Below are 27,500 nucleotides of genomic sequence, written 5' to 3'. Positions count from 1 at the left end.
ACCTAGTAAGTGAAAATAGTTTGACAGTTTTAGAGTCATGTGCTGGCATAAAAGCAGAGTTCTAGAGGCTGTTGTAACTGATGAAAACAAGGAATCTGAGGTGGGCAGCAAAAGCTTAGCTTCTGCCTGTGTTCTTTCTCCTTACTCTGACAAAATCGTTAGCTATATAGCCGGGTTTGTCAGTTTAAAGCTTAAGAGATTTTTAAATTGTGAGTCGTGTTGTAATGCTCTATTTAGCCATCATCTGGATGCGACTCACGGATTAATCTCAGTTAAAAATAAAGGCCACCTCTCTTTTCCATCCAGAGATGTTGTTGCCATTTGCCTTGTGTGTGAAAGGAAATTCAGAGAGAAAGTGTTACTGTGTAGTGACCAACCATATGCAAAGCTGTCAACACATGCTTGGCACAACATTGTAACACTTGTACTGTCTGAGTTCCAGGAGAGGATTGTCTTCTCCAGCCTGGCACAACACATGTTAGACAGTGAGCCTGTCACTAATCATCTCCTGTTACTAATCAAGGCTGTAGCCGAGACCTATCTGCAGGTCAGGTACAGATATGCAGCCAGACAGTTTACTGCAAGACTGATTTCCCGTAAAGGGGTCAAAAGTAGAACCACGATGAACAAATTAGTATTATTTAGTGGAATGTGATTATAATCTATAATATCTAGTTATAAGGACATGTTGGCATACAATATATGGGTAGCAGTAACACAGTAGTTTCATTTGACACGGCAGCATATTATAAATGAGTGTAAACAGTGTAAAAAGGGGTACAAGAAAAATGCTTGGTAAGTAACAGCTCCCACATCAATATGGCGGACGGGGGAGAGCGGTGGCTTCCTCCTGCCAGTACTGCCCGCGCGGCTCAGGGCCACTCCAACCTTCCTATCTCAATGCTCTCTCCCCTCTCCCTCTCCTCACTCTCGCTCACCTCTCCCACTCCCTCTTCCCTCCTCCCTTTCTCTTCACTTCCTCTCTTCTCTCTTTTGCACTTTTTTTTTATATTCTGCCCTCGATTCATTTGTCTTCCTGTTTCCTTTCCATTCTTCATCTAAAACTCATTCTTTTCTGTTAGTCCTTGCGTTTTCTCTGTCTCCATCTTCACTTTTCTTCCTTTCCTTTCTTTTCGTTCATTTGTTATTTCAGTCTTTTTCTTTTTTTTTAACTTTTTTGTTTCTGCTTTCTTCCTTATTTTCTTTATTTTTCTATCTGCCTTTCATTTTCTTACTTTCTTTCTTTCCTTTGTTTTTGGTGTGTGTCTGTTTCCTCTCCCTCTTCGTTACGTGCTTCTCTCTTTCACACCTATACATTTGCTGCCTTCTCGTCTCCCTCTCCTGCTCCTTTCACCGCCTCCAGTTTCCTCGTCTGTCTCTTTCCTTCCCCTCATTCGTCCATCTTTCTTACTTACGCACGCTCCTCGAAATTATCTTTTTCTTCCCTGTTCATTGTTTCCCTCTCCTCTTTTCTCTCGTTTTGCTTTTCATGTGTCCTTTTCCTTTCTCTTTTACGTATCACTTACTCCTTTCATCATTCGTCTTCCGTTTCTTTTTTTTTTCCTTTCCTTCATCCACGTCCCTTCCTTTCTATATTCTTCCATGCCTCTTTTCCTTTTTCCTTCTTCCTGCCCATGTCATGTTTTCCTTCCCTTTCTTCCTTCCATGTCCTTCCTTCTTCTTAGTCTTCTTCATTTCTATTTTCCTCTCACCCTTTCTCCTTCCTGTCTCTTTTCCTATCTTTGCCATTTCTCTCTCTCTCTCTCTCTCTCTCTCTCTCTCTCTCTCTCTCTCTCTCTCTCTCTCTCTCTCTCTCTCTCTCTCTCTCTCTCTCCTCTTCACTCCTCTCCTCTCCTCTCCTCTCCTCTCCTTCCCTTCCCATCCCTTCCCTAAGCCCCTCCCACGTGCAGTCTCGGCGCCAACTCTCTCTTTGTTAGCTCATAAGTTAGAGAAAGCCTTAAGTGAGTGGCTGCGAGGTCCCTTTAGGGCACTCAAGTATATTACAAAGAGCGCTACGTCTGTGTGTAATATCTGTCGGTCTGCCTGTCTGTCTCACGTTTCCACGGTCTTGTGATCGAAGTTGGGGATTAAGTAAACTTAATTCAACGAGAAATGGTCGGAGTAGAGAATATTTGAGTCTGACTAAAGTTAACGGAGAGAATTTTTTTTGTAGTTAGAAATAATAGGTAAATAAAAACAATAAAAATAGTGATAATAGATAATTTTGTATTCCTTACTTAGTCTTCTGTTTTTATGTCTTCGTGACTGTCCTTTTTTTTTCTTTTTTTTTGCCGTCAATCGCTCATGCATATAGAAATTGTCATAGAAACAGTAACAAAGAACGAAAAAAAAAAGAAGAAGAAATAAAACTTAGAATAGATGATCAACTTCCGAATCCTTCAATATTCACTCACATTGTCTTCATAATTATCCTTTTTTTTTTTTTCTGGGCGCGTGTTTCCTTCTCTCCTTAAGGTATAATTTAGCCGTCCCCTTCCTGAGCCATGTATCCTTCCCACCCTTCTCCCTTCCCATTGCATTTCTTTCTGACAGCTCATTAATTACTGTCTATTTTTAGCTTATATTTCCTAGGCAGTGTTTAGCAGCCCTGTCAGACCACCACTTACACCCACCATCAGCTTGCACCCTCACCTCGCACATCTGTCACCAAGCATTCGCCTCTCATCACCAACTCATCCATACTTCCTCGGGTGTTTATACTGATTCCTTACTCGTATAAATGAATTGATAGGTACATACATACATACATACATAGATGGACAGATAGATAGATTAACTGATAGGTAGATGGCTAAACAAACGTATAAGTAGACAGACAGATAGATGGACGGTTAGACAGGTAGATAGATAAATTGACTGATGGATAGATGGCTAAACAGACAGACAGATAGATAGACAGACAGACATAGTTAGACGGCTAGACAGACATAGACAAACAGATAAAATAGATTGTTAGACAGACAGACAGATTATTGGCCACGGCTTTAATTATAAACTAGTACATAACAATTTATCTTATATCACGAACGAAGGAGGTTGGCAAAAGTTCAAAATCTTTACAGACTTAGTCCAGACACCCACTCATGTAGTCACGTCCACGAGTCGAGTAGCACAACACAATCAGTGCCACTGTTTAGTATTTATTCTCAGTCTTGTATCTTCTAATCTGCTGAGTCTCCTGCTGAAACTGGACAACTGAAAGAGAGACGAGAGGTTCACGAAGATAAAAAAAAAAAAAAAGTACATGAAGACGGAATGAGGGTAAAAAAAAAAAAGTAAGGAAGAAGAAAGAAATAGAGAACACAGCAATAGCCAGTACTAGGGAAGGTTGGTCATGACTTCTGACCACTACTGCACCCACGTACACCACACCTGCCCTCCTCCTCCTCCTCCTACTTAAGTCTGCCCTTGATCCTTTGCCGCTCATTCTCAAAAAGAAGTAGAAAAAAAGTATCACATAGTAAGTGTGAGAAAGTAGTTGTTTTCTGCTTACTACTGCACCACGCCCTTGTCACACCAGCGCACGCCTCACGTACACTCCTCACCACACCCAAGTCTCCCCACGATTCCTTACCGCTCGTTCAGAAAAAAAAGAAAGAGAAAACGCTAACCACACGGGAAACAAGTGATGCAGATTATATACTCGACTTTTGGACTGCAACAGCACCACGTCCTTGTCACACCCACGTTCTCCACACCATACTCAAGTTTCCCCTCGTTTCCTTACGGCTCCTTACCTTTTTTTCCCCGCACGTGATGGCTATTTTTAACCAAGTGGACAGGACGTTACATGGCTCTGTCCTGCGCTCCGCTCCTCCAGGCAGGCAGCGGCGCCATCGACCACCACCACCACCACAACCACTACCACCGCCACTGCTAGTACCAGGCCCCTCGGCGACAATATATTACCTAGTCCTCGCACCTCATGTTCTTTCTCCCTTTCTTTACTTGACTTTTTGCTGTTTCTCTTGGTGGTGGTGGTGAGGCTGGTGGTGGTGGTGGTGGTGGTGGTGGTGGTGGTGATGATGGTGGCAGTAAACATAAGAACATAAGAAATAAGGGAAGCTGCAAGAAGCGAGCAGGCTTACACGTGGCAGTCCCTGTATGAAACACACCTACCTATTTCCATCTGTTATCCCCATCCATAAACTTGTCTAATCTTCTCTTAAAGCTCTCTAGTGTCCTAGCACTAACTACATGATTACTGAGTCCGTTCCACTCATCTACCACTCTATTTGAGAACCAATTTTTTCCTATCTCCTTCCTAAACCTAAATTTTTCAAGCTTGAATCTGTTATTTCTTGTTCTACCCTGGTTGCTGATCCTAAGAATTTTGCTTACATCTTCCTTGTTATAACCCTTATACCACTTAAAGACTTCTATCAGGTCCCTTCTTAACCTACGTCTCTCTAAAAAATGTAAGTTTAACAGCTTCAACCTCGCCTCGTAAGGAATACTCCTCATCCCCTGTATCCTTTTAGTCATTCTCCTCTGTACTGATTCTAATAGACCTATATCTTTCCTGTAATGTGGGGACCAGAACTGCACAGCGTAGTCTAGATGAGGTCTGACCAGCGCCAAGTATAACTTTAATAGTACTTCCGGCCTTCTACTTTTAACACTCCTAAAAATGAATCCTAGTACCCTATTTGCCTTGTTCCTGGCTTCTATGCATTGTTTCCCTAGACGGAGTTCAGAGCTAACTATAACTCCTAAATCTTTCTCGTACCCTGTACCTACCAGAGTTTGGTTGTCTAATGTGTACCTATTGTGTGGGTTTCCTCTACCTACGCTAAGCACTTTGCATTTATTGATATTAAATTGCATTTGCCATCTATCCGTCCATTCATTCATTCTATCTAAGTCTGCCTGCAAGGCGATGGCATCCGATTCTGACCTAATTAATCTACCTATCTTTGTGTCATCCGCAAATTTACTAACATCACTACTAATTCCACTATCCAAGTCATTGATATACATTAGAAATAACAATGGCCCTAATACTGATCCCTGTGGCACCCCACTAATTACATGACCCCACTCGGATTTCGAGCCGTTTATTAGCACTCTCTGTCGCCTGTTACCAAGCCATGACCCTATCCAGCCTAACACCTTCCCATCTATCCCGTGTGCCCTAACCTTTCTCAGGAGCCTTTGATGGGGTACCTTGTCAAATGCTTTACTAAAGTCCAGATATAAGATATCATAACTATCACCATTATCTACTGCCTCGTACACCCTACTGTAAAAACTTAACAAGTTTGTCAGGCAAGACTTCGTGAAGCCATGCTGTGACTGATTTATCAAGTTATGTTTGTCTAAATGTTCCCTAATGTTCCTCGCTATTATTGACTCTAACATTTTACCTACAACTGAAGTTAAGCTGACAGGTCTATAATTAGACGCTAAAGTTTTATCTCCTTTCTTAAAGATGGGTACTACATTAGCCTGCCTCCACATTACTGGTACCTCACCCGACTCCAGTGATTTCCTAAAGACAGAAACTAACGGCTCACTAATAACCACTTTACATTCCTTAAGTACTCTGGGATATATTTCATCAGGTCCTGGTGACTTGAACTTTTTTAGCCTATCTATCTCCTGTTCCACTATCTCCCTAGTTATGGAAATATCTGCCAGTGGTGCTGGTGGTGCTTTTGTTGTTGTTGTTGTTGTTGTTGTTCTCCTCCTTCTCCTCCTCCTCCTTTCTCATCTGCACCTCCTTTCTCCACCTGTCTCCGTTTTTCCCCACGTGTTTCCTTTTCTTCCTCATTCTCTCTCTCTCTCTCTCTCTCTCTCTCTCTCTCTCTCTCTCTCTCTCTCTCTCTCTCTCTCTCTCTCTCTGCGGCACTCACAGTGGGGACCCTTACTTCACTTTTTGTCAAGTTTATATTTTTTGTAATATTTTGTTTGATCTTATTTAGTGCTGAGTGAGCTGAGCGGCTCGAGCAAAGGAGAGAGAGAGAGAGAGAGAGAGAGAGAGAGAGAGAGAGAGAGAGAGAGAGAGAGAGAGAGAGAGAGAGAGAGAGAGATTGCTTTTTCATCATTAATTTTTATTATGCATTATTATTTATTTATTTATTTTTTCATTGACGGAACCCATACTGGCGATCAGGTAGAAGGTTGTGAAGTGATAGATGTTTAAGAATCTTCCTGTTGAGGATAGATGCAAAAAACTTTAGATACGCAGAAAATTAAAGCAATAGGACGGTAGTTTGAGGGATTAGAACGGTCACCCTTTTTTTAGGAACAGGTTGAATGTAGGCAAACTTCCAGCAAGAAGGAAAGGTAGATGTTGACAGACAGAGCTGAAAGAGTTTGACTAGGCAAGGTGCAAGCACGGAGGCACAGTTTCGGAGAACAATAAGAGGGACGTCTTTGGAAAGAAATGGGATATTGCTAAGTTTGAGATAATTTTTTTTTTATTATTATAGATTTGTAGCTTGGCATTATGTTAATAATATTATTATTTTGTTATATTTTTTTTTAATCAATCATGAATTTATTTATTTATTTTTCAATATATACAATTATTTTATATTTTTTTATTGTATTATAGTCTTTAAGTAATAGTTGATGTTATATATAAACATTTAAAATTATATAGATGAACTTTTCATAGATTTATTATATAAGATGAAGATTTTATATATATTTTTTTAATTATATATAAAAGTGATTTTTTTTTTGTTGAGAAGGTTCATTTATATATGTATTTATATATAATATAAATTATGTAATCATTTATTTATATATGCATGTTTCTAATATATATATATATATATATATATATATATATATATATATATATATATATATATATATATATATATATATATATATATATATATATATATATATATATATATATATATATATAATTTTAAGGTGGGCCTGAAAAATAAAGAAGTGAAATCAGATTATTTTTTACATGAAAATTATGTCATAAAATTAAAGTCGAAGCAATAAGGAATTGTGTTTAAACAAGGATTAGGCACACTATTATACCAAAAATTAATTTTGTAAGCAAAGTATTAATAGTTATGTTCTTAAAATGTGAAGAATTTGTCGGTGATGTAGTGTTGTCAGAGGAACCTGTTTTTGAATGGATACACCACGAATAATATTACTTAAGTTTGTACATTAGTATGTATACCAGCATTATTAGTGTATAGAGGCATCCATTAACACAACTTGAACACTGCCATAACTTCTTTATTTTGGACCTGTCAAAATCATTACAATAAACACATCTCAAAGTTTTTTTTTTTCATCTTAAGTACCCAAGCATCATTAATAAGTAGATCAATATGAAAATTGAGAATGGATATGGATTCACCATATGCTAAGTACAATTAAAATCAATCATATAACCAATCAACCACATTGATTTTCACTTATAATAATCATTAGAATTATAACTCACAACGGTAGCTCCAGCCGCATATGGATTGCCTCCATGAACTTTCCGAACCAGTAATTGGATTCATAAACTGTAATACATGAAATATTCCCTGAGTAACTATCAATCTTAATAGCCGACCGCACAATCACATTAACACTGTCATCATAAAAGATCATCACTAATACGAGTACAAACATTTTGTCGATGAACATCACAAATGTTTGACGTGAACACCAGCTGATAAACCCCCACACAGTACTATTATAACCAAACATAGCCATACATACCAGCATAATACAATAATCCCAAGTCTTGAATAAATGTTACATCCAGTGATCCATCACAACACACTTGAGGTAGGGGCGGACAGCAACTAACCCTGGCTGACCGTTCGTCGCCACCTCATCACCCTGCTGCCACCTCACCTCACCTCCCCACTGCCACATCACAAAGGCTTGCGCACCTTGTACAGAGCTTAATCCTCGTCTACATAAATACACTGATACACGAACTAATTTAGAAATAAACAAATAAATAAAATTATTTAAATTCAAATTATCATCAGACTAATGATACAATTAGGTCATTTTTATAGAATTATTACTGAATAAATCATCAATAATGTTGAATATATTAGATCAAGGTGCAGCTAATGCTTAAGTTAAAATGAGTTACGATAAATTTTATTTAATATGGAAAATTAATTTAAAGGTTAATTAGAAGGAGGATTTGATTGTAAAGTAAGTTTAACATGCTTGCTAGATGTAAGGTGTAAAGCATGTACATATCGCCCGTCGCTTTCATTATTAAGATGAGACAAGTCGTAACACAGCAGGCTTACTGCAAAGTGAGCCTGGATATGAGAATCAAAGCACAGCTAAAGTTAGTATAGCGTTTCTGTTACGTTGAAAAGGTTTATTATATATTGAAGGCTAAGAGGGACGAGCTTCTCAGCACTTAGAAAATTAATCAATAGGACAAAAAAATAAAATAATGTTTTTTTTTTAGGCTTAAAAGTAGTTATGAAATTAGTGTTCTAATTTAGATTTAGGAGAAAGAAAATAATTTATTTATGTCTTTGATAAAGTACTAGAATATTGAATTTAACGTAAAATTTAAAAAAAATAATGAGTGTATTAGTAGAATGAATATGTAGAATGATTTGAGAAAAATGAAATAAAGAGAATGAATTATAATAAAATAATGGAATAAAAAAGGAACTCGCAAAGGTTATTTGTTGCCTGCTTATCAAAAACATGTCTTTCTGAGGTTGTTTATGGTGCAGCCTGCTCACTGACAGGAAATGTTCAATAGCCGCGGTGTGTTGACCGTGCACAGGTACCATTATCATCACTTTGTTCATTGGAAACTTGTAGGAATGGTTGGACAAAGAAAAGTCTGTCTCTTTTATCAAAATTGAATTTAACTTGTAAGTGAAAAGGCTAAGACTTTCTAGAGGGGCGATAAGACCCCATAAAGCTTTATAAACTTAATAAGTTTGATGAATTAAAAATAATAAAAATAGACTTAAAAGGTTTATTTGGTTGGGGCGCTAAGGGTATAAATGAAAATAACTGCTATTGTAATTGGACAATTATATGTGATTAGAGTTTGTAAGTGATCCTTATATTAAGGATTAGAAGATCAAGTTACTTTAGGTATAACAGCGTCATTTTATTTATTTATTTATTTTTATTTATTTATTTATTTATTTATTTTATTTTATTTATTTATTTATTTATTATTATTTTTTTTTTTGAGAGTCCTTATCAAAAAATAAGTTTGCGACCTTGATGTTGAATCAAAATGTGTTTATAGTGCAGCAGCAATAAAAGAAGGTTTGTGCGACCTTTATTTTTTTTACATGATTTGAGTTCAGACCGGCGAGAGTCAGGTCGGTTTCTATCTTCTGGAATTAAAAAAAAAAAAAAAAAAAAGTAGTACGAAAGGATTAAGTAATTAAATTTTTTTGTATAATTGAAATACTATTTTGCCAGATAATATGTGCTGGATTTAGGATCTAGTTAAATAGAATACATGTTATAAATAGTAAAACAACTGAATGTAATTGTTTTGTGTTATTAGTGGAGATTGTAATTTACTTATTTTAATCATTTGTGTTTTGGCAGGAGTGGCTTTTGTAACTTTGTTAGAGCGTAAAATTTTGGGCTATATCCAAATTCGCAAAGATTCAAATAAAGTTGGTTATACAGGTTTACTGCAACCATTTTCTGATGCTGCGAAGCTTTTTACGAAATAACAAACTATGCCTGTCATATCAAATATTATTGTTTATTATTTATGTCCTGTCTTTAGGCTATGTTTATCTTTGTTGGTGTGAAGAGTTATTTGTTGAATATCAGTGTTATATTTGCTTTATATCTTTATCGTTACCTTTGAGGTTAATTTGGTTTGCTTCTTGTTTAGCGGAAACTAACCGGACACCTTTTGATTTTACAGAAGGAGAATCAGGGTCAGTTTCGAAGTTCAACACGGAATATAGGGGAGGGGGATTTGCTTTAATTTTTATAGCAGAATATTAAAATTTTTTTTATAAGAGTTATTTTCGTTATTGTGTTTTTTTTAGGATGAAGACCTTACAGGATAATACGTTATTTGAAGTCTATATTTTTGGAATTCATTTTTGTGTGAGTTCGAGGAAGTTTACCTCGGCTTCGATACGATAAATTGATGTATTTGGTTTGAAAAAAAATTCTTCCAGTTTCTATCAGTTATTTATTGTTTTTTTTTTTTATTGGGGTAAAATCTTTGTTTTGTATTTAATTTATAAATATAATTAAAATAATATGTTAACACAATCGTTAAGAATATTTTTCCTTTTCTGCTACTTTCAAAAGTCTATTTTAAATAAAATAAACGATCATTTTAATAAATTATGTCATCTTATGAGTAGGAGGGGATTGATAATAAAAGAAAATAAAAAAAAATGAGAGTTAAAATTTTGCCTGTAAGAACATAGGGTTCTTGAACGGGTCGAGGTCCAATTCAAGTAAGTAGAATCAATACTGAAACCAAAATTCAAAATATAAATTGATTTAGAGGGTAAAAAGTTAATCTGCGAAAATTTGATGTATGAGTGAAAGGTAAAATTATAATGATTGCTACTGAGGCAACTAGAGCGATTACCCCTCCAAGCTTATTTGTAATAGATCGGAGTGCACATGCGAACAAGAAATATCATTGTGGTTGAATATGGGCGGGAGTAACTAGAGGATTAGCTCTAATAAAGTTATCAGGATCTAACAAATAAGGAATAAGAAGGGACAGAATAAGTAAAAGTGTAAATATAACAATGAATCCAACAATGTCTTTAAATGTAAAATAAGGATGAAAAGGTATTTTCTAACTGTCTTGATACACCTAGGGGGTTATTAGCACCTGATTGATGGAGAAAAAAAAAATATGAATAATAGTTATAGCGGCAATAATGAAAGGAAGGACGAAATGAAAGGTGAAAAATCGAGTTAGTGTGGCATTATCTACTGAAAATCCTCCTCAGATTTATTGTTCTAAATCTGTACCAATGTAGGGAATAGCTGAAAAAAAAAAAAAATATGATTAATAACAGTAGCTCCCCAGAATGACATCTGCCGTCAAGGGAGAACATAACCTAAAAAAAGCTGTTGCTATAACTATAAACAAAATCACTACTGCAACTATTCAAGCATGGAAGATTATATAGGATCCATAATAAATACCTGGTCCAATATGAATATAGAGACAGATAAAGAAAAATGATGCTCCATTGGCATGTACAGTTCGGAGAAGTCAGCCACAGTGTACGTCTCAGCAGACATGGGCTACTCTAGAGAATGCTGGATCAAAGTGAGCAGTGTTATGTATAGCTACGAATAAACCGGTAGCAGTTTGGATGACAAGACACAATCCTAGCAATGATCCATAGTTTCAAAAAGTCGAAATATTTGAAGGTAAGGGTATATCAACTAGAGAGTTGTTGACAATTTTAAATAAAAGGTGACATTTTCAGAGAGGTGTTGTCGCTAAGGAGAGAGTCGTAAGAGTCCTTTAAATTAATTAGTAATTTTTACCACTACAATTAAGGTTAGGAGTAGATAAAGGATGATAAATGGTGAAATTTATCAAATTAGAACTACAGATTCATCTAATAATAAAAAAAAAAAAAAACATTTCATGATTCTATATTGAGAGATGATAAAGGAGAGTTGGTTACAGCTTCGTTTAGCAAGGGATCTCAGAAAACAGTAAGTGGAAAAAAAAATTAAGAGAAGAAGGATGGAAATAAGGAAGGTGGAATAAGAGAATGAGAATGAGGATGACTCATTAGAAGCTAAAGATGTAACATAAATGAATAATACAAGTATACCTCCTAAGAAAATTATGAAGAGAATATATGAGAATCAGTAAGTGTATGTTGTTAATCCGGCTGAAAGAGAAATTGGATGGTTTGAATTAACAAGGTTAAACCTATAGGTAAAGGATGAATTAACTGTGTAAATGATACAGATAAAACTAAAATGAAGGGAATAAAAAGAAAGGTCATATCAAAGAAGAGTTTAAATAAAATATTAGTTTTGGGAATTAAAGATAAAGAAATCTTCTCTTTTTCTTTGAAGTTTTAAGAAAAACAAATTCATTATTGGTTTACAAGACCAAGGTTTTAAGTTAAACTATTAAAAGTAATGGTAAGTTTTAGAGGTAAAATGATTTTTGTTCCTATAGTTATCATTTTTTGTGGGGTTTGAGGGTTCATTACGTGCAATAACCACATGTTAAATGCTTTGTTAAGTCTTGAGTTTACAATGCTTGGAGTTTCTTAGCTTATAACAACGCAGTTGACTTTAGTGGGGAGAGAAATTTATTTTTCTTTCTTTTTTTTTTTTAACGTTGGCTGCGTGTGAGGGGTCTTTAGGTTTAACTATATTGATTTTAGTAGTACGAAGCCATGGAAATTGTGTTTTTAAGAGATTTCAGTTATTGGAATGATAAAATTTATAATTCCTTTAATTATATTGATAAATTTTAATAATGAATGAAAGACAGTTCAGGTGGATTTATTTATTTATTTTTTAGATTTTTAATTAGTATAAGTTATCATATTTTTTTCTTTTTTAATATAGGATTTAGATTGGGATTAGATTATATTAGATATATTTTAATTCTATAAAAGATTTAAATTGTTTCTTTAATTGTAATTTCTAGTCAGAAAATCAAGAATTTAGGGAATTTTAGTGAAAGATTTATTATTAGAAATATTATGTTATTATCTTTTTTAATATTAACTTTTTCTTCTGTAGATTATTTAATATTTTATATTAGATTTGAGGCTTCCTTTATTCCAACATTAATTTTTATTCTAGGTTGAGGGTATCAACCTGAGCGTGTACAGGCAGGAATCTATATACTTTTTTTTATACTTTAGCATTTTCTTTACCTTTATTGGTGTCTTTATTTATTATCTAATGACAGGGAGATTAACTATTAGCTTAAGGGTTCCTATAGAAGGAGTATATTATTTATATAGATTTTGGTATGTAAGAACTCTTCTGGCATTTTTGGTTAAATGACCTATCTTTATATTCCATTTATGGTTGCCAAAGGCTCACGTTGAAGCACCTGTTGCAGGTTCATTAATTTTAGCAGGAGTTTTACTAAAATTAGGAGGTTATGGTTTAATTCGAGTACTTGTAATGTTTCAAGAAGTAAATAAAGAATTTTGTTGACTTTGAGTCAGTTTAGGAATTGAAGGAGGAGATTCTGTTAGTTTAATGCGTATATGACAAGTAGACATAAAGTGTTCAATTGCTTATTCTTCTGTTGTACACATAAGGTTAGTGTTATGTGGGATTGTAATTTTTAGTTGATGGGGATTACCTGGAAGTGTAATATTGATAGTTGGACATGGTTTATGTTCCTCTGGTTTACTTTGCTTAGCTAATATAGCTTATGAACGTACTGGAAGACGAAGACTGATAGTCAATAAAGGTTTATTAGCATTTATACCTAGACTAGGACTTTGACGATTTTTACTAAAAGCAAGGAATATGGCCAGACCACCTTCCTTAAATGTAGCACCAGAGATTATATTAATTTTAACAGTTTTGAGCTGAAGAAAGATTTCCATTGTAGGACTTAGACTACTATCTCTTTTTTTTTTTTTTTTTTTTGTGCAAGTTACACTTTATACATATATAGATTGAGACAGCATGGGGTTTTTATAACTTTATATTCATGTTGTTCAGGAAAAGTTAGAGAGTATCTGAAATTGTTTTTATATTGATTTCCTTTAAATTTAATAATTATAAATAGAGCTTTATTAATAACTTAATTTTTTTTAAATAATTAAAAGAGTGATTTGAAAAATTTTTCTACATGAAATTAGAATAGTGGTTTTATTCAGCTATTTGTGGGACTTTAGCATTGGCAAAAACTGAAAGAGGTATTATAGATGTAACTGAATGAGAACTTTTTAGGTTAATAAGAAGGGTGATTGTATTTACTTTGGTTTTAGATTGGATCTCTTTATTATTTATGAGACTTGTGTTTGTAATTTCTGGCAGAGTTCTTTTTTTATAAAGGGAGTTGTATAGCCGATGATAAGACTTTTAATTGATTTATATTTCTTGTTTTGGCTTTCATTCTTTCTATAAGGTTTATAGTATTAAGACCTAATTCAATCAGAATTTTATTGGGTTGAGATAGATAAGGAATAGTGACTCATGCCTCAGTAATTTATTATCAGAATGAAAAGTCTGCAAACGCAGGAATATTAACTATTCTATCAAACAGTGTAGGTGATGTAGCAATTGTATTGAGAACTAGATTAATGAGAAGATTAGGAGGGTGAAATTTTTTGTTTTAAATGTATTATATAGACGAGAGATTATTATTATTATTACTATTATTATTATTATTATTATTATTATTATCATCATCATTATTATTATTTTTTTTTTTTATTTATTTATCTTTATTTATTTCAGCAATAAATAAAAGGGCTCAAATTCCTTTTTGTGCGTGACTGGCGGCTGCTGTAGCGGCTCCAACACCTGTCTCAGCTTTAGTTCATTCTTCAACACTAGTGACTGCTGAGGTTTATTTAATAATTCGATTTAGAGCTGCTTCAGAGGGATCTATCGTTCAAAGTGTATTGTTGATTACTTCATGTTTGACAATATTTATAGCAGAACTAGGAGCAAATTCTGAGTATGATCTCCAAAAAATTATTGCTTTATCAACATTAAGTCAAGTAGGAGTTATATTAAGAATTTTATCTTTAGGTTATACGGATCTGGCTTTTTTTTCATTTGCTGAGTCTTGCTTTGTTTAAAGCTTTACTTTTTATATGTGCTGGTGTTGTAATTCATAGAGTGGCTGGTTATCAGGATATTCGACTTACAGGAAATTTAGTTAAACTTATGCCTTTGACAGTATCATGCATAACTGTAGCCAACTTAGCTCAATGCGGATTCCCTTTTATAACAGGATTTTATTCAAAGGATACAATTTTAGAAGTTGCTTTTATAAGATGAGTCAATTTTATTGCATTGTTCTTATATGTGATGGCAACAGGATTGACAGTAATGTACACTTTGCGTTTAATTATTAATTCTCTTTCAGGAGAATATAATTTGAGATGTATCACTAATCTTTCGGATGAGGATTTTTTTAATAACTAACTCAGTAAGAATTTTAGGATTTGGAGCTATCTTAGGAGGATCCCCATTAAGATGAAGATTGTTTCCAGAATATTAGATAATTTGTTTAAGGACAATAATGAAAATAACAGTATTAGCAGTAAGGATTTTAGGAGGTTTAGTAGGTTATATACTAAATCTAACTAGAGTAAATTACACATTAAAAAGAGAAAATAATTATAATTCAGTTGTAATAATAGGATCAATATGGCTTGTACCTTTACTGAGTACTTTAAAATTAAGGGAAAATAGATTGAAGACAGGGTCAGGTTTAGGAAAAGTAGCCGATAAAGCTTGATTTGAGTTTTATGGGGGCCAAGGTTTATATTATTTATTTTCATATATTTTTATATATTTTTAATTCTTTACAGTTCAACAATTAAAGTGTTTATAAAAGTATCTGTAATTGTAATTATTATTTTTACAGTTTTAATTATTTAAATTTATATAATTCAAAAAGAATATTGCTTTGAAGCTGCAAAGGTAGACGAAAAGTCTTGTAAGTATATTCAAATAGTTAGCTTGTGGCGCTTATGATGTAATATTTACTTTGAGTTTAAGGTAAAAAAATAAAATAAAATAAAATAATGTGGTATTTTTAGAAAAATATTTCAGCTTTATAATAAAATGTAACGTGTTACTTACACTATAAAAATAGGAACATCAACGGAATTCAACGGCTTAAAAAAAGTTAGAAGTTTTTCTTTTTGTCATAATGTTCCATCTTGATTGGAAGAATTGCTTCAGTTTTGTTTTTAACAATAACGTACCTCTGTTTTGGTTTCAATCATAATTATTAGAGGCTTAAAGGCCAAAGTTTAGGTCGAAACTAAATGCGATAATTTCGCTTTCTAATAGATAAAATAAAGTTTACTAAAACACTTTATGAATGTAACTCATATGTCATACAATTTGACTGTGGTCTTAAAGTATTAATCAGATCCTTCTAAAGTTCCCTGTACTCACTCGTAGTAAAGGCCTAAGAGAAGAATAAGAAAAGAGCTCTAGCAAACAATCAAGAAAATACTTCAGTAATGTTAAAAAAAAAAATTGATGCTGAAGGTAAAAGTAATGTAATCTCTCTCTCTCTCTCTCTCTCTCTCTCTCTCTCTCTCTCTCTCTCTCTCTCTCTCTCTCTCTCTCTCTCTCTCTCTCTCTCTCTCTCTCTCTCTCTCTCTCTCTCTCTCTCTCTCTCTCTCTCTCTATATATATATATATATATATAAAGATTACAGCAATTAGAACAAAAATCGAAGCTGAACCTTTAGGATTAAATCCACATTCATAAGGAGAATTTTTTTTTTCGGTTAATATTTTTGTTTTATTTGGGATACTAAGGTTACAACAATATAACAGATAATTAAAGTTAGTAAAAAATACAAAATAAAGTATTGCAAGAATTATTTTTTCTAGGTGTTCTAGACTTTCTGATTGGATATACTTTATATATTAAAAAAAAAAAAAAAAATTGCCTCCTCATCAATAAATAAAGACGTAAGGGAATAATCAAGCTATCTCAACAAAGTGTCAGTATGATGCGGCTGCTTCGAATCCAACATGATGATTACATGAAAAGTGACTAAAATATTGACAAAAAAATAAAAAAAGTAGAAATGAGGTTCCAATAATTCCATGAAGACCATGAAAGCCTGTAGCTACACAAAAAAAAAAAAAAAAAGTAGAACCAAACGCGGAGTCAACAATAGAGAAAGGAGCCTCAAAAATACTTGAAAGCTTGAAGAAGAGTAAAATAAAATCCTAAAACAATTGTAAGGCCTAGTCTTTGAATGGCTTGCCTATGACTAGATTCTATAATAGTATGATGAGCTCAAGTTACGGTAGTTCCTCAAGACAAAAGAATAATAGTGTTTAATAAGGAAATTTGAAATGGGTTGAAAGGTTGAATACCGTAAGGAGGTCAATTTATCCCAATTTCAATCGTTGGGGCTAATCTACTATAAAAAAAAAAAAAAAGCTCAGGAAAATGAAAAAAAAAAAATAATAATACTTCTGAGGCAATAAATAGAATTATTCCCCATCGTAAGCCTTTTACTACTACAGAGGTATGGAGTCCATGGAACGTACCCTCTCGAGTGATATCACGTCATCTTTGATATATGGTAAGGAGAATAGCAACAAGTCTTAATAACAAAAAAAAAAAATTATGTTATACTGGTGAAATAATTTCATTAAACCTGTATTTAATATTATTGCCCTGATAGAACCAGTTAAAGGCCGTGGTCTTATATCTTCTACATGGTAAAAACCGTGAGATGATGTCATTAGTTAATTTCTCTGGTGTAAAGAGTTCGTAAAACAGCAAAAACTTGGGACTGAATAATTGCAACAGCTCATTCTAAGGTTAATAGTAAAATTTGAGAAAAAAAAAAAAAAAATAAGAATAGATAAAAGAAATGAAGATGTTTTAGATGGTCCAGTATTAGCTAATAAGGTTAAAAGAAGATGGCCTGCAATTATATTAGCTGCTAATCGTACAGCTAAAGTCCCGGGTCGAGTAATGTTTCTGATAGTTTTAATTAAAACTATAAATGGTACAAGGACAGAAGGAGTTCCCTGAGGAACTAAATGAGCGAATATATGTTGAGTGTGGTTAACTCAACCTCTAAGTATTAAAGTTACTCATGAAGGCAATGAAAGTGCTAAGGTTATTGCTGTGTGTCTAGATCTTGTAAAAATGTAAGGCAGTAAACCTTAAAAATATTATAAAGAACTAAAGAAAACAAAGCAACGAAAAATATGGTTGAACTTGAAGAATATCAAGTTAAAAGTGCTTTAGATTCTTTGTGTAAAGTACAAATAATTTCACTTCAGCATAGAGATCATCGTGAAGGAGAAGCTCAATTAAGGTAAGGAATAAATAGGAGCCCTACAAAAGTGGAAATTCAGTTTAATGAAAAGTTTAAGATTCTTGAAGAAAGTTAAAAAATTGAGAATAAATTAGCTATAATTTTCAAGAAGATTGTAGGATTAGATAAGGCTCAGTGATCTTAGAATATTTTTTTTTTTCAAAAGGTATAGAAAAAAATAATTTAAGGATATGAAAATAATGATAATAGAAAAAGAGAAATAAAGATAAAGTCGAAGCAAAGGAGGTATTTTAGGCATTAAGAAATATCTTAGGAGATAACTTTAACATGATAAATTGATATTAAAATTTAAGTAATTTCTTGTCAGCAGAAGTAGGCGCAATACTATAATTGGTTTAAAAGACCTACACTTACTTTCAGTCATCGGGTGAGTCAGAATATGAAGAAATTCAATTTAGAAAAAATCGTGTTTACATTTTCAATCACAATAGGTATAAATCTATGATTAGCACCACAAAGTTCTGAACATTGACTATAAAATAATCTTGGACGAGATATTATAAATCTAGTTTGATTAAGTCAACCAGGAATAGCGTCTGGGACAGTTCAAGAGTGAATGACATCCGCTGCGGTGATTACAATACATATTTGTGTATTTATTGGAAGAACAGTTCGATTATCTACATGTAAGAGACGAAATCCAGAAAAGTCTAGCTCGTTAGTAGGAGTTGTATAAGAATGAAATTCTACATTAAGAAAGTCAGAGTATTCATAACTTCAGTATCATTGATGACCGACAGTTTTAAGAGAAATGGAAGGATTATTAACTTCATCAAGAAGGTATAAAAGTCGCAGAGAAGGGAGAGCAATGAAAATCAAAATAATTCAATAGTTTGATGTTCTAGTATAAATCGATTAATAAGAGAGTTTCTGAGAAGTGATGCTAATATATATCCCACAAAGGTAATGATTATAATAAGAACAACTATAATGTGATCATGGATAAAGATGAATTGTTCCATTAAAGGGAAAGCTTCGTCTTGAAGGCCTAGAAAAGTTCATGTTGCCATTAAGAAATGTATTTTCTAAAAGAAGAGAAATAAATCTTAGTAGGAGCTTAAATCCTATACATCTTTCTGCCATTTTAGAAGTTAGTAGTAAGTGGAATTTCTATATAAGAGTGATCAGCGGGTGGGTGTGAGTAGTTTCATTCTACTGAAGAGGCAGGAAAGGGGAGAATAGAACAGGACGATTACAAATTAAACCTTCTCAAATGATAATTATAAAAATTAACAGAGCAACAAGATATACTATAGATCCTTTGGAAAAAACAATATTTCATGTTGCGTAGGCAACATGAAATATTGTTTCTTCCATAGGATGTTGTTGCGTAGGCAACATGAAATATTGTGTCTTCCATAGGATGTTGTTGTTGCGTAGGCAACATGAAATATTGTTTCTTCCATAGGATATTGTTGCGTAGGCAACATGAAATATTGTTTCTTCCATAGGATATTGTTGCGTAGGCAACATGAAATATTGTTTCTTCCATAGGATATTGTTGCGTAGGCAACATGAAATATTGTTTCTTCCATAGGATGTTGTTGCGTAGGCAACATGAAGTATTGTTTGTTCCACAGGTTTCTTCCATGAAATATCGGCGGGTAATCAGAGTAACGTGGAGGTATTCCGTTAAGTGCTATGAAATGTTGAGGGAAGAAAGTGATATTTACACCGATGAATATGACAGTAAAGTGGATTCTTATTAATTTAGGGTTAAGTGATAAGCCTGTAAAAATGTGGAATCAATGTGCAATACCTGCACAAATAGCGAGTACAGCCCCTATAGATAAAACATAATGAAAATGAGCTACAACGTAATAAGTATCATGAACAATAATATCATTTGATGAATTTGCCAGGACAACACTTGTTAAACCTCCAACAGTAAATAAAGAAATAAAACCTAAAGCTCATAATATCGAGGGACTATAGTTAATTTGTGTTCCAAGTAGGATTCTAAGTCATCTGAAAATTTTAATACCTGTAGGAACAGCAGTAATTGTTGTGGCTGATGTGAAGTAAGCTCGTGTATCAACGACTATACCTACTGTAAATGTATGGTGAGCTCAGAGGATAAATCTTAAAATTCCAGCAGCCATTATAGCACAGATCATACCTAATGCACCGAATGATTCTTTTTTTCCCGAATTCTTGTCTCACAATATGGGAAATTACTCCAAAGGCTGGTAGAATGAGAATATAAACTTCAGGGTGACCAAAAAATCAAAATAGATATTGCTATAAAACAGGATCACAACCTCCAGCGGGGTCAAAGAAAGATGTATTAAGATTTCGGTTAATTAAAATCATAGTGATTGCTCCTGCTGATACAGGTAAGGATGAAAGTAAGAGAATGGTAGTAATAAAAACAGTTAATACAAACAAAGGTATTTGATCTATTCGTATTCCAAAGGATTGTATGTTAATTACAGTTGTTATAAAACTAACTGCTCCAAGAATTGAGGACACACCAGCAAGGTGAAGAGAAAAAATACCAAGATCAGCTGATGCTCCTGCATGGGCAATAGCTGCTGCTAGAGGAGGCTAAACAGTTCAACCTGTACCAGCTCCTCTTTCCACTATACCTCTTATTAGAAGAAGAGTTAAAGAAGGAGGCAAAAGTCAGAATCTTATGTTACTTATACGAGGGAACGCTATATCAGGGGCTCCTTATATAAGAGGGACTAGACAATTACCAAATCCTCCAGTTATAATTGGTATAACTATGAAGAAGGTTATAACAAAGGCATGGGCGGTAACTACAACATTGTAAATTTGATCGTTGCCGATAAATGTGCCTGGCTGACCTGATTTGGCTCGAATAATTATACTTAACGAGGTTCCTACTATACCAGACCATGCTCCAAAAATGAAATAGTGTACCAATGTCTTTATTATTTGTAGAAAAGAATCATCGTTGCATAATAAGATGGCTGAGAAGTGCAGGCGTTACATTGCTAATCTAAAAACAAGGTAAAAACTTTCTTATTAAGTTCTATAGAAAAATATAAATAATATTAGATTGCAAATCTAAAGATGTGTGGAAACACTGGAATTTACGATTTCAAAAGAGATTTTTTTTTTTTTTTTGGCTTTGAAGGCCTTTAGTTTAATATAACTTAAAATTCTAGGCTAAATATGGAATAGGAAAACATATTCCAAACATATTAATGAAAGTAACAAAGATTAAGATAGGAGAAAATGTTACCAATGGTTTAATTTTAAGGGAAGTGGTAAATGAAGGAAATGATAATGACATTATTGGAACAAAGAGACGTAGATAGAAATAAAGAGTGATAAGACTTAAAAAAGAACAATTAAAAGAGAGAAAATTATTATTTTAGAAGAGAATAGTTGAATTATAATTCATTTAGGTGTAAATCCTGAAAAGGGAGGAAGACCTAAAGATAAGAAATTTATTGGTAAAAAAAAAAGTTTTAGGACAATCTTCCTTTTGTTTTCAATTATTATAACGGAAATTGATGAAGACTGAGTAATAAAGAGTAAAATAATCACAGAGCCTGAAATAAAGGAGTAGAAGATAAAGTAAATGAGTCATATTATATCACTGTCACTGATTGATATAACAATAAGTATTAAGATATATGGTTAACTGAAGAGAAGGCGATAAGTTTACGTAGTTTTGTAACATTTAAGCCACCTAAGGCTCCAGTTAAAGAAGAATTATGTGCTGCTAAAGTAATTAAGGTTACTAAGTTTGAAGAGTAGGTTAAATAGGGAATAAAAAACAAAGGAGTTATTTTTTGGATTCTTAAGAGAATAAAAGTTTGAGATCAAGAAAATCCTTCAATAACTTGGGGAAGCCAAAAATGTAACCGAGCTGAAGCCAAAAATGTAAAGGAGCTGCTCATAATTTTAAAAGAATAAGAAAAGTCATTCGAGTATATATATATATACGAGTATATATATATATATATATATATATATATATAGAGAGAGAGAGAGAGAGAGAGAGAGAGAGAGAGAGAGAGAGAGAGAGAGAGAGAGAGAGAGAGAGAGAGAGAGAGAATTAAGATAGTAGGTGCTAGAGCTTGAATTAGAAAATATTTAATTGCAGCTTCAGTTAGATACGGGCATAATTTAGCTGCAATGAGAGGAATAAATGGTAAAAGATTTAGTTCCAGCCCGAGTCAAGCCCCAAACCAAGAAGGAGAAGAAATAGATGAAAAAGATACCTGTTAGTAAAGTACAGAAAAATAATAGGTAGGAAACTGGAAATGTCATTAAAAAGAGAAAGGTTGAAGCTTTCATTTACGGAGTATGAGCCCATTAGCTTAGTTAGCTTATCTTTGAGAATATCATTTGTTGGTGTATAGCGCACATAAAGTTTTCATCTTTAAAGGAGCGGTGTAAATTCGCTGTAAATGATATAAGTATAAGAAATGCATTATTAGCTCTATCAAAGCTACCCTTTTAACATAAAAAAAAATATAAAAAAAATCAAATAAAAAATACTTAAGAAACAAAGTAGTACACATAAGAAAATGAAAGGAAAAATAAATGAAAGAAAGTGATACATAGGAAAGACTAATTAATATAAGAGGACAAAATATTAAAGTGACATTTCAAGTTTATATGAATAGAATGTGTATTTCTCTCAGTGTTTAGGAATATATATATATATATATATATATATATATATATATATATATATATATATATATATATATATATATATATATATATATATATATATATATATTTATTTATTTATTTATTTTAATTAAATTTATTTATTAAAAAATATATTAGTTAAGAAAACTGATATAATTAAAGATTCGTATATAATACTTGTCTTCTTCTCACTCTAATAAAAAGTAATCTCTGTGGTCTTAGGTCCATAAACCTTCTGAGAGTTTAGGCCAGCGAGGGCATGGAAAACATCATTGCGAAGAATTTTAATAGGTGGCATGAAGTAGTCAGAGGGTGGAGGAGAGGGAGGAACAAGCCTTGAATCGTCCAAGGTAGAGTTTTTAGCAAAGGTTTGAACGTAGAGTTCAGCTTTAGAAATAGATTTCATAGCAGTGGTGCCATCTGGTTGAAATAAAGAAGGGAAAGAAGAAGAAGCAAAGTTATTGGAGATATTCTTGGCTAGATGCCAGATGTCACGAGGGGAGTTAGATATTGAAAGGTTTTGACATATTCTGTTAATGAATGAGTTTTTGGCTAGTTGGAGAACAGACTTGGTATGGTTCCGGGCAGAAATATAAAGTGCATGAGATTCTGGTGATGGAAGGTCTAAATACCTTTTGTGGGCCACCTCTCTATCATGTATAACACAAGAACAGACTGTGTTAAACCAAGGTTTGGAAGGTTTAGGTCGAGAAAAAGAGTGAGGAATGTACGCCTCCATGCCAGACACTATCGCCTCTGTTATGCGCTCAGCACACAAAGACGGGTCTCTGACACAGAAGCAGTAGTCATTCCCAGGAAACTCAGCAAAATACCTCCTCAGGTCCTCCAACTAGCAGAGGCAAAACGCTTAGGGGGATCCTGAGGAGGGATTGGAGCGATAGGACAAGATACAGATATGAGATTGTGATTGGAGGAGCCCAACGGAAAAGAGAGGGTGACAGCATAAGCAGAAGGATTAGAGGTCAGGAAAAGGTCAAGAATGTTGGGGGTATCTCCAAGATGGTCAGGAATACGAGTAGGGTGTTGCACCAGTTGCTCTAGGTCGTGGAGGATAGCAAAGTTGAAGGCTAGTTCACCAGGATAGTCAGTGAAGAGGGAGGAAAGCCAAAGCTGGTGGTGAATATTGAAGTCTCCAAGAATGGAGATCTCTGCAAAAGGGAAGAGGGTCAGAATGTGCTCCACTTTGAAAGTTAAGTAGTCAAAGAATTTCTTATAGTCAGAGAAGTTAGGTTAGAGGTATATAGCACAGATAAATTTAGTTTGAGAGTGACTCTGTAGTTGTAGCCGGATGGTGGAAAACTCGGAAGATTCAAGAGCGTGGGCACGAGAGCAGGTTAAGTCATTGCGCACATAAACGCAACATCCGGCTTTGGATCGAAAATGAGGATAGAGAAAGTAGGAGGGAACAGAAAAGGGGCTACTGTCAGTTGCCTCAGACACTTGAGTTTGAGTGAGGAAAAGAAAATGAGGTTTAGAAGAGCAGATGGGTTGTTCTACAGATTGAAAATTAGATCTTAGACCGCGAATGTTGCAGAAGTTAATGAAGAAAAATTTGAGGGGGGTGTCAAGACACTTAGGGTCGTCGTCAGAAAGGCAGTCCGACCTGGAGACATTTGTGGCCCCCTCCCCAAATGGGGACTCCGAGGCTGGTATTTGCCTGTTTGCTTGTCTCTTTCCATATTTGTCTATATGTTAGCTGTCTGAAACGGATTTTTTGTTAAAACCTATTTAAGTGAAAGGAATATCATTAATCGTCAAGGAATAATGGTTAGATTTTCAGGTGGATCTAGACCCGTGTGCGCCTCCAGAATGTTCCTCAGATTGTCGCGTGACACAAGTCTGCGGAGAATGTTTGTCACATTCCGTGTTATTGAACGGCGATGACGGAGGTGTGCGCTCTCAGCCTCCTAGCTGAATTTAATCAAAAGAATGCGTATATTATTAAACACTAAGTTCCCACAAGGGTTATTTTCAGAAACCACAGAGATGATTAGTCGGGTTCTGACAATGATTTTTTTCCTCTTTTTTTTTATCATTTATTTTATTTATTTACTTATTTCTTGACCTGAACCACACCTGAAACAATATGCCGTGAGTTGCATTGGCGGTCCCAAGTAAAACATTGCAAATTGAGGAGTCGTGGCGCGTCAGCTCAAGACCCAGCTGGTGGAGTGTGTTGTTGCTGGTGTTCCTCGCTGGCTCAATGGGCTCAGGGGCGCCGTGTGGCATGTGAACCTCGCCTCTATTGTGTCTTGCTTGCAAACATCAGGAGTGGATAAAACCGATTCCACAAATGAAGCTATTGAACACACACACACACACACACACACACACACACACACACACACACACACACACACACGAATACACACAAATATGCAACAGTTATCGGGTGATTTTCGATAACACAAAGAGACACATAAGTCATGAATATGTAGTAAACTCTGTCTCTCTCTCTCTCTCTCTCTCTCTCTCTCTCTCTCTCTCTCTCTCTCTCTCTCTCTCTCTCTCTCTCTCTCTCTCTCTCTCTCTCTCTCTCTCTCTCTGTGTGTGTGTGGTGTGTGTGTGTGTGGGGTGTGTGTGTGTGTGTGTGTGTGTGTAAAAATAGCAATAATAACAACGATAAACTGCTTATTACGGAGGCAGTAGTGAACATTTACATATAGATTGGACAACTTAACAAAATGAATAAAGAAATCTAAAGTAAGGCTGTGTGTATATGAGTGTGTGTGTGTGTCATTCGTCCATACGTCCCTGTGTTGACCGGCCTGCAACACTAATGGAGAGATTAATGAAGTGACTGACTGGCTGAATGAATAGCGTCTGGAGAATCACCTGTATGGAGAGGGCGTGCGTGGATGTTCTTTATAAGTGGAAGGCATTTTTCCATCGTGTATTTTGTCATGATCCCTCTGGTGACCTTGAGTGAGCGCCATGTCTTCGCGGCGATGCTTCCCTTGTTCAAGTGTTTTCAAGTCAAGGTCGAAGTATTGATTCTGTTACCATGAGGAGTGTTGTATTTCTAGGCTTCGTGCACTGGAGGGAAGGTAGTGTTTAGGGTGATTATGATGATGATAATAATAGTAATAATAATAATAATAATAATGATAATAATAATAATAATAATAATAATAATAATAATAATAATAATAATAATAATAATAATAGTACGTAGCAGCAATTCACGGGATAGGCACATCATCATCATCATCATCATCATCATCATCATCATCCACATCGTCATCACCACCACCAACAAAACCAGCAACACTAGCCACACTAACATATTAACAAATAAAAAAAACGCCATTAAAAGAATATATATATATATATATATATATATATATATATATATATATATATATATATATATATATATATATATATATATATATATATATATATATATAAGCATTATAACGTACTATTTCATTAAAAACTCCCTTCAAATCTACAGTAACTTCCAGCAGAGGGTGTTAGAAGTTGTTGAGATCAGAAGTGGAAATGTTTTCAATACGAGCCAGTGACACAGGACTTATAACGTGACTCAATAGACCTGTGTTCTCTCACCACGACTATTTTCAAAGCCTACAAATCTGAGCAGCCAGGATCTCCAGACTGTTCTTCCTTTTAAACGACCACACCGCTTCTCGTCCGATCAGCGAAGTTAAGCAACGTTGGGTCCGGTTAGTACTTGGATGGGTGACCGCCTGGGAACACCAGATGTTCTTGGCATTCCAACATTTATCTCCCGCAGTCAGGATGGCCGAGCGGTCCAAGGCGCTGCGTTCAGGTCGCAGTCCGGTCTTCCGGGCGTGGGTTCAAATCCCACTCCTGACAATACCTTTATAAATCTAAAATGCCTTGTGTCAAGGCCGCGTGCTAAGATGGGTAGAAAAGTGGCGAGAAAACTGTAAACAATGAGTAGTAATAAATGAAAAAGCATCCAACTGGACTGACGTAACCAGCGGGGTGCCATAAGCATCAGTTTCACAGTAGGTACACATTAAACAACGAAACTCTAGTAGGTACAGGGTACGAGAAAGATTTAGGAGTTATAGTTAGCTTTTAACTCCGTCTAGGAAAACAATGCATAGAGGCCAGAAACAGGGCAAATAGGGTACTAGGATTCACTTTTAGGAGTGTTAAAAGTAGAAGGCCGGAAGTAATATTAAAGTTATATTTGGCGCTGGTCAGACCTCATCTCGACTACGCTGTACAGTTCTGGTCCCCACATTACAGGAAAGATATAGGTCTATTAGAATCAGTACAGAGGAGGATGACTAAAAGAATACAGGGGATGAGGAGTATTCCTTACCAGGCGAGGTTGAAGCTGTTAAATCTACATTCTTTAGAGAGACGTAGGTTAAGAGGAGACCTGATAGGAGTCTTTAAGTGGTATAAGGGTTATAACAAAGGGGTTGTAAACAAAATTCTTAGGATCAGCAACCAGGATAGAACAAGAAATAATGTGTTCAAGCTTGAAAAATTTAGGTTTAGGAAGGAAATAGGAACAAACTGGTTCTCGAATAGAGTGGTGGATGAGTGGAACGAACTCAGTAATCATGTTGTTAGTGCTAAGGCATTAAGGATCTTTAAGTGAATATTAGACAGGTTTATGGATGGGGATGATAGGTGGAAATAGGTAAGTATATTTCATAGAGGGACTGCCACGTGTAAGGCTGGTCGCTTCTTGCAGCTTCCCTTATTTCTTATGTTCTTATGTTCTTAATGTAGAAATCTTATTAATATTTCACTAGAACCATAAAAAGAAAAAAAAACACTAAAAAACACGTACAGCTTCAACAGGAGCTTTTGAAAGTAGTGGAC

The 27,500-nt window shown here is 34.5% G+C and overlaps 1 long non-coding RNA gene, 1 other non-coding gene and 2 pseudogenes across 2 annotated transcripts in view; 2 read left to right on the top strand and 2 right to left on the bottom strand.

Annotated features, from left to right (window-relative positions):
* LOC135098111 (uncharacterized) overlaps positions 1-27,500 on the top strand; it is an 80,586-nt gene that overhangs the window by 32,028 nt on the left and 21,058 nt on the right. The gene's annotated exons all lie outside the window — the stretch shown is intronic.
* LOC135098107 (cytochrome c oxidase subunit 3-like) lies at positions 16,603-17,406 on the bottom strand (annotated as a pseudogene).
* On the bottom strand, positions 20,186-24,899 carry LOC135098106 (cytochrome c oxidase subunit 1-like; annotated as a pseudogene).
* Trnal-cag (transfer RNA leucine (anticodon CAG)) lies at positions 26,427-26,510 on the top strand. The gene has a single exon. It is a non-coding gene; the product is annotated as a tRNA-Leu (tRNA).

This window comes from Scylla paramamosain, unplaced genomic scaffold (genome assembly GCF_035594125.1).
Source record: "Scylla paramamosain isolate STU-SP2022 unplaced genomic scaffold, ASM3559412v1 Contig45, whole genome shotgun sequence".
Lineage (NCBI taxonomy): Eukaryota > Metazoa > Arthropoda > Malacostraca > Decapoda > Portunidae > Scylla > Scylla paramamosain.
This window is presented reverse-complemented; position numbering and strand designations above follow the sequence as displayed.